Here is a 15,029-nt window from a genome sequence, read left to right on the forward strand (position 1 = left end):
TACCTCCTATATTCACGTCTAAATCATTAATGTACACTACAAACAGCAAGGGTCCCATGACCAATCCCTGCGGTACACCACTGGTCACAGGCTTCCAATCGCAAAAACAACCCTCGACCATCACCCTCTGCCCCCTGCCACTAAGCCAATTTTGGATCTAATTTGCCAAATTGCCCTGGATCCCATGGGCTCTTACCTTCTTAACCAATCTCCAGTGCAGGACCTTATCAAAAGCCTTACTGAAGTCCAAGTACACTACATCAACTGTTTTACCCTCACCTACACATCTAGTCACCGCCTTGAAAAATTCAGTCAAGTTAGTTAGACATGATCTCCCCCTAACAAATCCATGCTGACTATCCCTGATTAATTCCTGCCTCTCCAAGTGGAGATTAATCCTGTCCCTCAGAACTTTTTCCAATAGTTTCCCTACCACTGATGTTAGACTCACTGGCCTGTAATTACCTGGTTTACTTCTGCTACCCTTCTTGAATAATGGTTAATGCGCTGTCCTCCAGTCTTCTGGTACCTCTCCTTTGGCCAGAGAGGATTTGAAAATTTGCGTCAGAGCCCCTGCTATCTCCTCCCTTGCCTCACATAACATACATCTCATCTGGGCCTGGGGGCTTATCCACTTTTAAACCTGCTAAAACAGCTAATACTTATTCCCTTTCAATGCTAATTTGTTCAAGTATATCACAATCCCCCTCCCTGATCTCTACACCTACATTGTCCTTCTCCATTGTGAACACAGATGAAAAGTAATCATTTAAAACCTCCCCTATGTCCTCCGGCTCCACACACAGATTGCCACTTTGGTCCCTAATGAGCCCTACTCTTTCCCTAGTTATCCTTTTGCCCTTAATAAACTTCTCAAACGCCTTGGGATTTTTCTTTATCTTGCCTGCCAGTGTTTTTTCATGTCCCCTCTTTGCTCTCCTAATTACTTTTTTAAGTACCCCCCTTACACTTTCTATACTCCTTTAGGGCCTCTGCTGTTTTTAGCGCTCTGAATCTGCCATAAGCCTCCATTTTTTTCCTTATCCAATCCTCTATATCCCTTGACATCCAGGGTTCCCTGGACTTGTTGGTCCTACCCTTCACTTTTATGGGAACATGCTGACCCTGAACTCTCACTATTTCCTTTTTGAATGACTCCCACTGGTCTGATGTAGACTTTCCTACAAGTAGCTGTTCCTAGTCCACTTTGGCCAGATCCTGTTTTATCATATTGAAATTGGCCTTTCCCCAATTCAGTACCTTTATTTCCGGTTCATCTTTGTCCTTTTCATAACTACCTTAAATCTTACAGTCAATGGACCAATTCAACAGTAGATGCCATAGCAAGGGCAATGTGCGATTTCTCAGAAATTGAGTTGACATACCGAATAATGGAGTTGGTGATTATAACAACACCTATTGAAGCATTTAAGAAAGACCTCTTGGGGAAAAAGAAAGATCACAGCATTGATGCACTGCTGGAAGTTGGTAGGAAGTATGAACCTATTGTAGCTGGACAACAGCACCTGCAAGCACGAGGTGCAGCCTAAAGTATCGGCACCATAACCAGATCGAAAAGAGCAAGCAAGCTGTGTGGTAAGTGTGTTTGGTCCCACTCACGGCGAAGCTGTGCTGCATATCGTGACCTATGCAAGGCGTACGGTGCAAATGGCCACTGGGCCTGCCTATGCAGGAATTCTGGCTCCAAAGATGCAGCTAGAAGTCACGGTAGAACACAAGCAAACAGAAAACAGGGCAACTGCAGCAAGAAAAGTTCCAGAGACCTGCGTAAACACAAGTCAGTACATGAGGACCATAGCAAAACAGACCTGAGACAAGACTCAGAGCGAAGCAATTCTCAGCAATAAGATGAATAGACGTTTCACATGGTGAACCTAACACATCACGTTGATGAAGTCAAACAACTGGAAGTTTTCACTACTATTAACATCATGTGCCCAAAGAAAGCTGGCAAGCATACACTCAGGGTCAAGATTGACACTGGCGCTAGTGCAAATATCACCAGTCTGAATCCTTAAAGATATTTACCGGATTCATTGGAGATCAATGATACAACTGACAACTGCCAAGTTATCTGCATACAACAGGTCACTCATCCCTTGCAGTGGCACATTAACCATGCAATGCAGCTTTGGCAAGTTAGCATTTAAACCACAAACGTTCTACCTAGTAGACACGAGTGGGCCAGCAGTGGCAGGACTACCAGCGAGTAAGGATCTAAACATCATAACTATCCACGTGAGCTTTCCCAAAGGGAACTCTGAGGACCGGAACCCGCTCACAGAATTTGACCAGCATCAAACGGTGCAATCTGGAAACCCAGCAACAGCACAACTATGCCGCACCTTCACTTCTGCCGTCTAGAGAACCGCCAGCACCACAATGAGCCAGAATGGACAGGTAGCTCCATGAGACCAAGTACTCTTCCCCAACAAATCCTCAATCTTGAGCCCCAGGCCTTCAGACACAGAGGATGAAGAGAGGCAAAGGAGATGCGATGTCCTGAAGAAGCAGAGGAGGAATGAGCTGAAACATTGTCTGTTAGCTCTTCGAGATGAGATGCTGGAGCTTTCCAAGATTGACAAGGCCTTAAAAGTGGTCATCTTGAGAAAAGCAACAGAGTATGTTAGCAGCAACAAAAACAAGAAATGCTGGAATCACTCAGCAGGTCTGGCAGCATCTGTGGAAAGAGAAGCAGAGTTAACGTTTCGGGTCAGTGACCCTTCTTCGGATGTTAGCAGGCTGTAGGTAAAGCAACAGAGACTGAATGCAGAGCGGGCGAAATGTTAGTAAGAACAGTAACAAATAAGACACAATCTCCCTGAGCAAGAGTTTTCAAACCACTGCGATGATGTATGGACTTTTGAGCCTCTTTATTTGTAAAGTTCATAATATCTATCCATGTGTAATAAGGCAAGCTGAGAACCCCCTTGCATTGTCAGTAAGTTATTAAGGTAATTAAGAAGCCAATTAAGAAATGTTTTAACCCTCAATTCTGGGTTTCCGAGCCAGGGTACCTCTTTCCTGACCTGTCAGCAACTCGCCATGGTCACCCAGGTGAATACACGTGGGAAGAAATTTTTCAGTGAAAATTCAGTGTCATATATATTAATGACTTGGATGAGAATGTAGGGGGCATAATTCATAAGTTTGCAGAGGACATCAAAATTGGTGGTATAGTGGATAATGGAGGAGGTTGTCTAAGGTTACAACAGGATATAGTGGGCAAGGGATTGGCAAATGGAATTTAACGCAGACAAGTGCGAAGTGATGCATTTTGGGAAGTTAAACCAGGGCAGGACATATACAGTGAATGGCAGGGCCCGGGGGAGTGTTGCTGAGCACAGAGACCTTGGGGTGAAAGTACATAGTTCGCTGAAAGTGGCAACACAGGTAGACAGGGTGGTGAAGAAGGCATATGACATGCTTTCCTTCATCGGCCAAGGCATTGAGTACAAGAGTTGGGACATCATGTTACAGTTGTGCATAACGTTGGTTAGGCCGCATTTGGAGTACTGTGTGCAGTTCTGGTCGCCGCACTACAGGAAAGATGTGATTAAGCTAGAGAGGGTGCAGAAAAGATTCACAAGGATGTTGCCTGGTTTGGAGGGCTTGAGTTATAAAGAGAGATTGGATAGGTTGGGTCTGATTTCCCTGGAGCGAAGGAGGCTGAGAGGGGACATGATAGAAGTATATAAAATTATGAGAGGCATGGATAGGATAGATAGCCAGAGTCTGTTTCTCATGGTAGGGGTGACTAAAACTAGAGGGCATAGATTTAAGTTGAGAAGGCAGAGGTTTAAAGGGGATCAAAGGGGTAAATTTTTCACACAAAGATTAGTGGGTATCTGGAATGAGCTGCCTGAGGAGGTGGTGCAGGCAGGAACAGTAGCAACATTTAAGAGGCATTTGGACAGGTACTTGAATAAGCAAGGCATAGAGGGATATGGAATTAATGCGGGCAGGTGGGATTAGGATAGATAGGCATTATGGTCGGCATGGACGCGGTGGGCCGAAGGGCCTGTTTCCATTATTTCTTCCTTTATACCCCGTCCTACAGTGTGGTTAACGTTATGTAGCCTATACACCACTCCCACAAGTGACTTCTTGCCTTTATGATTCCTCATCTCTACCCAAACTGCTTGTACATCCTGGTTTCCTGAACTTAGGTCATGTCATCCCTCTCTATTACGCTAATACCATCATTAATTAACAGAGCCACCCCTCCACCTTTTGCTAGCTTCCTGTCCTTCCTAAATGCCATGTACCCTTCAATATTCAGGTCCCAATCTATGTCGTCCTGCAGCTGTGTCTCTAATGGCTATCAGATCGTATTTATTTATTTCTATTTGCACTCTCAGTTCAGTGTTGTGTTTCGAATGCTATGTGCATTCAGATACACGGCCTTTAGTTTTGTCCTTTTATTATTTTTGTAACCTCTTGCCTTATCTATTGATTTACTCTTAGATTTGTACGCTTTGTCCCTTCCTGTCACAGTCTGTTTATCATTTCCCATGTTAATATCTTTCTTTCTTGCCTTGTCTCTACTGCTTGATTTACTATATCTTTCCAAATTTGATCTCTTGCCCCCACTATTCAGTTTAAAACTCTCTCTACTTCCCTAGTTGTGTGGCTCGCTAGAACACCGGCCCCAGCAGGTGTTCAGGTGTAGACCCACCCCATGGTACAGCCACCACTTCCCCCAGTACTGGTGTCAGTGCCCCACGAACTGGATCCCACTTCTACCACACCAGTCTTTGAGCCACACATTAATTTCTCTAATCTTATTTGCCCTATGCCAATTTGCACGTGGCTCAGGTAATAATCCAGAGATTATTACCTTTGAGGTTCTGCTTCTTAATTTGGCACCTAGTTCCTCTTACTGACTATGCAGAGCCTTTTCCCTTGTCCTGCCTATGTCATTGGTACCTACATGGACCACAATGACTGGATCCTCCCCCTCCCACAGTAAGTTTCTCTCCAGCCCTAAGCAGATGTCCCGAACCCTGGCACCATAGCCGTCTGGACTCTCACTCTTTGCTGTAGAGAACAGTGCCAATCCCCCTAACTATATTGTCCCCTACTACCACTACATTCCTTTTTTCTCCCTCCACGAATGGCTTCCTGTACCATAGTGCCCTGGTCAGGTTGCTCATCCATCCTGCAGCTCCCACTCTCATCCAAGCAGGCTGAAAGAACCTCATACCTGTTGGACAATAGCAAAGGCTGAGACTCCTGCCCTCTGGGTCCCCTTACCTGCCTCAGCTGCAGCCACACTCTCTATCCCTGACCACCGTCCATATCAGAAGACCCTATCCTAAGGGGTGTGACCGCCTCTTGGTACAAAATGTCCAGGTAACTTTCCCCCTCCCTGATGTGTCGCAGTGTCTGCAGCTCAGACTTGAGTTCAATGACTCTGAGCCAAAGCTCTTCGAGTCGCAAACACTTACTGCAGACGTGTTTGCCCTGGATCACACTGGCATCCAGGAGCTCCCACATGCTGCAACTGTGACACATCACCTGTCCTGCCATCCTTAATGTGTTTAAATTAACTACTGAATTATTTTATTCAATTATTTATCTTATTTTCTTTTTTTAATATATTTTATTACGTTTACCACTAGTTCCTTTACTTTTTTAAACATTAGGATTAGAATGGACCTTAATCACTTACCAGATATTCACCAAACAGGTAGCTTCTTTCCAAACCAATCACCTACCTGCTTGCCTGTGATGTTTGATTTAAATTAAATTAACTTAAAAAGCTTACCTGTATACTCACCCCGGCGGCTCTCTGTTTCCCTGCTCTCCCTGTTAATTGTGCTGTCACTGATGTCACTTTTCAATTTTTCCTTGCTCCACTCCTGCTGCTCCCTCCATGCTGCTTTCTCTCTCTCTGCTCCCGCCATGCTCCTCTCTCTCTCTCTGCTCCTGCCATGCTCCTCTCTCTCTCTCCGCTCCCTCCATGCTCCTCCCTCTCTCTCCGCTCCCTCCATGCTCCTCTCTCTCTCTCCGCTCCCACCATGCTCCTCTCTCTCTCCGCTCCCGCCATGCTCCTCTCTCTCTCTCTGCTCCCTCCATGCTCCTCTCTCTCTCTCTGCTCCCGCCATGCTCCTCTCTCTCTCTCTGCTCCCGCCATGCTCCTCTCTCTCGCTCCGCTCCCTCCATGCTCCTCTCTCTCTCTCCGCTCTCGCCATGCTCCTCTCTCTCTCATTGTCTCCAGTCCATAGGGTTGTCCATGGGTTGATAGGGTTGTATCATAATGAAAGGTTGAGTAAATTGGGCCTACACTCTCTGGAGTTTAGAACAATGAGAGGTGATCTCAATGAAAGATTCTGAAGGAACTTGACAGGGTAGACACAGAGAGGTTGTTTTCCACTGGTTGGAGAATCTAAAACATGGGGGCACAACCTGAGGATCAGGGATCAATCATTTAGGAATGAGATGAGAGGAATTTTTTTTCACTCAGAGGGTTGTGAATCTTTGAAATTCTCTACCGCAGAGGGCTGTAGCAGCTCCATCATTGAATATCTTCAGGACTGGGATAGATAGATTTTTGATGCTCAGGGAATCAAAGGATATGAGGAACGTGCGAGAAAGTGGAGTTGAGGCAGAATATCAGTCCTGATCATATTGAACGGTGGAGCAGGCTCGAGGGACTGTATGGTCTACTCCTGTTCCTATTTCTTATGTTCTTATGGAAGTGATAGTTGACTCAACACTGACTGTTGCCTGTCATTGAAGAACAAATACTAACAAAAGTAGAATGCTGAGCTATAATGCCACATCAGTAGAGCTTTGGTGTGAAGAAGTGGTTGTTGTTGTTCTATCTGTAGTCCCAAAGGACTATAGGCATCTCTCTCCATTAGAGAGAGACAGTTGATAATGTATAGGGCACCACTCCTCAAGCATGGGGCAAGGCGAAGAAGCAGGCCTCCATAAAGTACCACAGCCGGTACGAGGATTGAACGCATGCTGTTGTCGTCTTTGAAGAAGTAGTACTGAAGTTATAAAGCATTCTGATTGGGTCACACCTGAATGCTGCATTCACAACTGGACACCAAGACACAAGAGAAACTTCCAATCCCTGGAAGCAGTGCTAAATAGGATCAAACTTACTGTCAGTGATTAAATTGTGAGGAAGGTTTAGAGAAACTTCAAGTCATCAGCCTTAAAAAGATACAAATGAGAGGGGCCTTATATAAATCTTTAAGATACTAAACAGATAGAAAGAGCTTCATTCTGAGGACTATTTCAAGTTTCAACTGCAGATATATAGATATAAACTTGTAAAAAGCAAATTTAAAATTGATATCAGGAAACACAAAATACAATTCATGCCTGAAATTATTTTCTGAGTAGAGCCGTGGAAGTAAAAATACTGGAGTCATTTAATACGCAGTATGTTTCCATGGATGGAATGATTTAGGTTGTCTTGAAGATTTAGAACTGATGAACATTATCACTTTCATGCTCAACTTTTTTCAGGCAATCTTGTCCTGTCTCTAAATTCAAGGCCAAATGCAATATAATAAAGTGAAAAATACACTGAAGAAATTAAATCATGGATGTGCAAGTAAGTGATCCAATATAAATAATATTGAAAGAAACACAAAGTAAAAATCTTACTCTCAGCTAAGAATTAAATACGCAACAGGAGCTACAACATGTTGCAATAAGAGGAAATGAAAGCACTTCTTAACTATCAGCAACGTCACTGAAAATCCATCATGCCAAATGAGAACTGTGATAAGCAGAATATCTTCTTGGTTGCGTGTATATTAAGAATAAGTACAGTTCAGATTTGATTTACTCCTTTAAAGGGGAAAAACTTTGATGTTGCTTCTTTGGTCTTTTTGTCCTCTAATGTAAAACCAAAAGTAGCACTGTTTCAACTAAAGTAGAGTGTCTCAACATTCTAATCGGATTTGTAATTCTGCAACATGAAGGCAAGTCACATTGATGTAAAAAAACATGAAAAAGCTGATGAAAAGACTCACGCTATGAAAATGCCTTTAAATGATATAATGACTTTACAGGTTCAAAATATTTCAAATCCAATGTCCAACACAAAGATGTTTTACCATCAAAAATGAGTATGTGGTGTGGTGAATGATTGTCTTTAAGAGTGGTGCCCCTTTAAGATCTTAGTATGCTAATGAGCTAAGTGCCAAGACGTAGTCAAGCCAGATTCACTCTGCTACTGTAACACCTAGAGGCAGGTTCTGTAAATAGTTAGCTCTTGACTGTACATAATAAGTTAGCTGTTAATAAACCTGTTTGAGATCTTCAACCAACCAGACTCCACGCATCACATTTATGTTGCATCAGACAACATAAAAAGAACTCATTACATGGTGATCAGCCTGATTTTGTAAAATTTCTTTTAGCATTCTGGTGTCTACAGAAATTCCTTGGGGCTTTTCTCACTCTGGTGCATTAAAGGAGTTTCTGCCAAATGTCTGCCAAAAGTATATTGGGAGAGCGGGAGAAGCCCTAAGGAATTTCAGCTGTTTGGGGTTATTTGCATCTCACATTACGGGGAAATTTTATGCTGTCCGATGCGACAGATTTGGTGGCACGAGGGTGGTATAATTAAGCGGGAGGTGTTTTTTCGGATTCCTGGTGGTGGGATTTTTTAAAATTTGCTCATGATGCGGGTGTCGCTGGCCAGGCCAGCATTTATTGCCCATCTCTAATTGCCCTTGAGAAGGTGGTGGTGAGCTGCCTTCTTGAACCTCTGCAGTCCTTGGGGTGTAGGTACACCAACAGTGCTGTTAGGAAAGGAGCTCCAAGATGTTGACCCAGCGACAGTGGCAAAACAGTTTCATGTCAGGATGGTGTGTGGCTTGGAGGGGAACTTGCAGGTGGTGGTGTTCCTATGTATCTGCTGCCCTTGTCCTTCTGGATGGTAGAGGTCATGGGTTTGGAAGGTGCTGGTGAAGGAGCCTTGGTGATTGCTGCAGTGCATCCTGTAGATGGTACACACTGCTGCCACTGTGCGTTGGTGGTGAAGGGAGTGAATGTTGAAGGTGGTGGATAGGATGCCAGTCAACGGGTTACTTTGTCCTGGATGGTGTCAAGCTTCTTGAGTGCTGTTGTAGTTGCATCCATTCAGGCAAGTGGAGAGTATTCCATCACACTCCTGACTTGTGCCTTCTAGATGGTGGACAGGCATTGGGAAGCCAGGAGGTGGGTTGTTCGCTGTAGAATTCCCAGCCTCTGACCTGCTCTTGTAGACGAGCATTTATATGGCTGGACCAGTTCAGTTTTTGCTCAATGGTAACCCCAGTGGGGGATTCAGTGATGGTAATGCCATTGAAGGTCAAGGGAAGATGGTTAGATTTGCTCTTATTTGAGGTGGTAGTTCCCTGACACTTGTGTGTCACGAATGTTATCAGGCCAAGCCTGGATGTTGTCCAGGTATTGCTGCATATGGACAGGGGCTGCTTCATTATCTGAGGAGTCGCGAATGTTGCTGAACATTGTGCAATTATCAGTGAATATCCCTACTTCTGACTTTATGATCAAGGGAAGATCATTGAGGAAGCAGCTGAAGATGGTTGAGCCTAGGACACTACCATGAGGAACTCCTTCAGTGATGTCCTGGCACTGGCATGATTGACCTCCAACAACAACAACCATCTTCCTTTGTGCTAGGTATGTCTCCAACCAGCGGAGAGTTTTCCCCCGATTCCCATTGACTCCAGTTTTGCCAGGGCTCCTTGATGCCATACTCGGTCCAATTCTGCCTTGATGTCAAGGGCAGTCACTCTCACCTCGCCTCGGGAGTTTGTCTCTTTTGTCCATGTAATGAGGTTAGGAGCTGAGTGGCCCTGGTGGAACCCAAACTGAGTGTCAGTGAGGAGGTTATTGGTGAGCAGGTGCTGCTTGATAGCACTGTCCACAACCCCTTCCATCACTTTGCTGATGATCAACAGTAGACTGATAGGGCGGTAATTGGTCGGGTCAAATTAGTCCTGCTTTTCGTGTACAGGACATACTTGGGCAATTTTCCACACTGCTGGCTAGATGCCAGTGTCGTAGCTGTACTGGAACAGCTTGCCTAAGGGCGCGGCTAATTCTGGAGCACAAGTCTTCAGTACTATTACTGGCTGAAGACTGGCATCTGTGATGCTGGGGACCTCAGGAGGAGGCCGAGATGAATCATCCACTCGGCACTTCTGGCTTAAGATGAATGCAAATGCTTCAGCCTTGTCTTTTGCACTGATGTGCTGGGCTCCCCCATTGTTGAGGATGGGGATATTTGTGGAGCCTCCTCCTCCTGTTAGTTGTTTAGTTGTCCAAAACCATTCACGACCGGATGTGGCATGGCTGCAGAACTTGGATCTGATCGGTTGGTTGTGGGATCGCTTAGCCCTGTCTATCACATTCTGCTTCCACTATTTGGCATGCAAGTAGTTCTGTGTTGTAGCTTCATCAGGCTAACACCTCATTTTTAGGTATGCTTGGTATTGCTCCTGGCATGTTTTCCTGCGCTCTTCATTGAACCAGGGTTAGTCCCCCAGCTTGATGGTAACGGTAGGGTGGGGGATATGCCAGGCCATGAGGTTACAGTATGTGATTGAATACAATTCTGCTGTTGCTGATGGCCCACAGTGCCTCATGGATGCCCAGTTTTGAGTTGCTAGATCTGTTGGAAATCTATCCTATTTAGCACGGCGGTAGTGCCATAGAACACGATGGTGGGTATCCTCAATGTGAAGACAGGACTTCATCTCCACAAGGACTGTGCGATGGTCACTCCTACCAATACTGTCACGGACAGATATGTCTGTGACAGATAGATTAGTGAGGACAAGGTCAAGTAGGTATCTCCCTCTTGTTGGTTCCCTCACCACCAGCTACGGACCCAGTCTAGCAGCTATGTCCTTTAGGACTCACCAGTTTAGTCAGTGATGGTGATATCGAGCCACTCTTGGTGATGGACATTGAAGTTCCCCACCCAGCGTACATTTTGTGCCTTTGCTACCCTTTGTGCTTCTTCCAGTTGGTGTTCAACATGGAGAAGCACTGATTCATCAGCCGAGGGGGTGTGGGGTGGGGGGGTGGCTGTGGCGGTAGGTGGTAATCAGCAGGAGGTTTTCTTGCCCACATTTGACCTGATGCCCTGAGTAGATGTTGAGGACTCCCAGGACAACTCCCTTCCAACTGTATACCACTGTGCTGCCATCTCTGGTGGGTCTGTCCTGAGGAATTAAGGTGGTGGTGGGTTTGCGGTGTTCCAGGGTTCCCCCAGAGCAGTGGTGGATTGCAGTTTTGCATTCATTTAAATAACATGAATATTCATTACCCCACACAGTTACAATTTAGTCCTACCGACCAGATTAAGTGAACGGCGAGTGATATTCCCGTGCTACCCGTTCACAAATGTTTCAACATGGCATGCAACAGTCGGATTTGTGCAGTTGAGTTTCAGGACTGTGCTCTTCTCTCTTTCACTCAGCTGCTAAACTAATGCCAGCATTGGAATGGATATTTGCCTCCAGTCCAGCATTGCAATGGATGTTTACCTCTCTGCCAGCATTGGAATGGATGTTTGCCTCCAGGCTTGGCACCAGCAAGGGTGAATTTTAGGGGATGGCGATGATGGCATGGGCAGTGGCTACACTGAAGTGATTTATGACTTTAACCCCTTATAGGGACTAAACCAAATCAGGAGTACATCCCTATGAATCTTCTTTAATCAAGTTCAAACCAGACAAATTCTCATAGACACTTATTTGGGTCCAAAGAGTTGTGCTAGCTTTCCCTCAAAGAAAGAAAACCAACAAAAAAATTACCATCTTTCGGATCGCCTATTTTTAATAATTATAGCTAAGTCATAAATATCCCAGATATCATAAGGGTCTGGGAACTCTCTTCAATACATATCTTTCCACTTAAATAGACACAGAGAGGGGAGGGGGCAGTTCTTCGTAGTTGTATACAGAATGCTACATGAGACGATTTATTAACTTTTATGGATTTATTAAAGAATTTAACATGCAATACACTTCTAAGTGGATAAGTATATCACAATATCAAATATTACTAAAAGATGCAACACATAATCTTATTTCTAACATAGAATCCAAAAGTTTAACCTTGCTAATGTTACAGCAAAATATCTTAGAATATCCAGAATACCCATCAAGATTTAAAGTAAACTTTTTACCTTTAATTACCTGTAGTTGAGAAGCATTGTTGAGGATTCAATACTTCTAATCTTTGCTTCAAAACCTCTCATGTTTATACTGTTTCTGAAGTGCCATCTGACTTTTAGCATATAACCCGGGTTCAGTTCTGGGTACTTCCTGTGCGGAGTTTGCAAGTTCTCCCTGTGACCGCGTGGGTTTCCGCCGGGTGCTCCGGTTTCCTCCCACAGCCAAAGACTTGCAGGTTGATAGGTAAATTGGCCATTGTAAATTGCCCCTAGTGTGGGAAGGTGGGGACATGGGATTAATGTAGGATTAGTATAAATGGGTGGTTGATGGTCAGCACAGACTCAGTGAGCCGAAGGGCCTGTTTCAGTGCTGTATCTCTCTCTCTGATAAATCTATGAAATGTTACCTTCCTGTGTGTGTTTATCCTGCTTTTAAAATCCATATCTTTAACTACCATCTCTACTTAATGTTTTACTGGAATTCTCTTGCTGTTGAAGTTGTGAGCACATATTTCATCAAATTGTTTGTAATTGTGTTTACTTGACCTCTTGTTCCTGTAAGTCCATTCCATTTATTGTTTTATTATCTATAATTGCCCTTTCCATGGCATCCCAAAGCAACCTCCGGAGTCAACCTGTCTGCATCAACAACTCCACAAACCAACTAGATTTTTTGCTACCTCTTACTGATGTCACACAGGATATTTCAATGTGCGTGTTTATCTTGCAAGCCCCTGACAATAGAGACGCAAATGGATTTCCCAACTTGTTTCTGGTTCATAACGGGACCTTGACATTTTTTAACTCTACCTTCTTAAAGGGGAATGTCAGTAAGTCTTGAAAACCTGACCATTTATTCAATCTTTAATTCTAAAAGGTATAATATTTTAACTATTCTATCTAATTAAGCCTATTATATCTATATTCCATCACAACATGGAGGAGCGGGTGGGTGGGGGGGGTAGTCGGCGGGGGGGTGGGGAAGGGTGAGGCTGATCGGGTGCATCGAGGTACAGGGGAGGGTAGTTGGGGAGGGAAGGATGAGGCTGATTGTGTGCGTTGAGGAGCAGAGGAGGGTGGAGTGGAGCATCCAGGTTGTTGATGGTTGATGTTGATGGTGAAGATGCATTTTGTTGGCTCCGAGGGTAGTGGGTGGATTGGAGCAGCTCAGTGTGAAGATATTTGGCAAGGGTTAAAGGGAAGGATCAGTGCTGTCAATGACGGGGAGCTGTGGGGCAAATTGAGGATACTGGCAACCAGAGGGAACGGTCACAGTCAATGGGAGAAAGTGGATTCTGTAGGGGGGGTGAGGTCAAGACTAATAGGTGGGTATTCGACAGCTTCATATGGTGGGGAATGGGACTCAGCAACAATGGCCAGTTTGATATGAGGAGGTTCAAGGATAAGAGTTGGCTTGTTGATAGTAACGGGTGTAGGAATTAGGGGAGGGATGGCATAAATACATTGATGATTATACTGTGTGCAGTAATGGGGGGTGGCTCAATGGTAAGGGAGGGAAGAGTAATGGTAACATTGGGTGGGTCAAGGGTGATGGATTCAAGCTGGAAGGCTGCGGGAGGAGGTTGGAAGGTGGGAAGACTTGCCCTGAATTCCATGCGCACTATTTTCTCTAACGATAATGGAAGCCACGTTGACACTCAAGGATTGTAAGGAGAGTGGGAGGAGGCAAACAATAGTGGGTGTGTCTTATACCAGGTTGCAATCTGAAGGAAAATATAAGGGAGCTTTTCATTGCCTCGATGTTTCAGTTCACTTGCAACAGAAGGATGAATCACCACACTCTGCTTATTTATTGTTCAGAAAAGCCACAGTGACATGGATCTCATACACCCAATTTATCTAGTACCATGGAAAGAAGAACAAACAGAGATTAAGCAGGTTTTTTGCCCTCAACCCGTGCTGCCTGAGGGCCAGCAACAGGCAGAACAGGAAGGTGAAGATGCTCCGAATGATAACGTCGAGGAATGGCCTTATTGAAGACGGACACTAGCATGTTATTGCAGCCTCAGGACAAGGACAAATTATCTTCAAATGTCAGAGAGGCAATGCCAGAGATGCCTAAGGATATCACATGAAATGGTCTCAGAAATTAGTAGGATCCTGCAGCATGACCTGCAGCCACTCGGACTCAGTGAGAATCCCATGCCAGTTGCCCTCAAGGTGACTGCTGCACTAAATTTTTTTCTCCAGCAGCTCTTTCCAGGATCCACGGGCGACATATGTGGCATCTTTCATGTTTGTACTTGTGACTGTTTAATTTTCAGTCCGTTCACACACTTTCTGTATTAATGCTTTGTCTTTCAACACACTATTAACATATCTTTGCTCCTTGACCTTCTGGTCAGCTATTCTGTGACTTCGTCCTATCTACATCTTCTCCTTTGTTATCTCTTGTCCCACCCCCACTTTACTTGCTTATAACCTTTTACATTTCTAATATTTGCTAGTTCTGAAGAAGGGTTACTGACCTGAAATGTTAACTTTGCTTCTCTCTCCACAGATGCTGCCAGATCTGCTGAGTATTTCCAGCATTTCTTGTTTTTATTTCAGATTTCCAGCATCCGCAGTATTTTGCTTTTAAATATGTGGCATCTTGCAGTCTGTGACCCACAGGTGCATCAAAGAGGTAACCAATGCCCTTTTTCAACATGCCCAATGATTTCATTTACTTACCTGTAGACAAAGCCAGCCAGGCAGCAAAATCTACAGCCTTTGGTGTCATCGCTGGCTTCCCTAGAGTGCAAGGGGTGATGGACTGTGCTCATGTGGCCATTCGAGCTCCCTAGAACCAGCCTGCTGTCTTTGTCAATCACAAATGCTT

This window comes from Heterodontus francisci, chromosome 4 (genome assembly GCF_036365525.1).
Source record: "Heterodontus francisci isolate sHetFra1 chromosome 4, sHetFra1.hap1, whole genome shotgun sequence".
NCBI lineage: Eukaryota > Metazoa > Chordata > Chondrichthyes > Heterodontiformes > Heterodontidae > Heterodontus > Heterodontus francisci.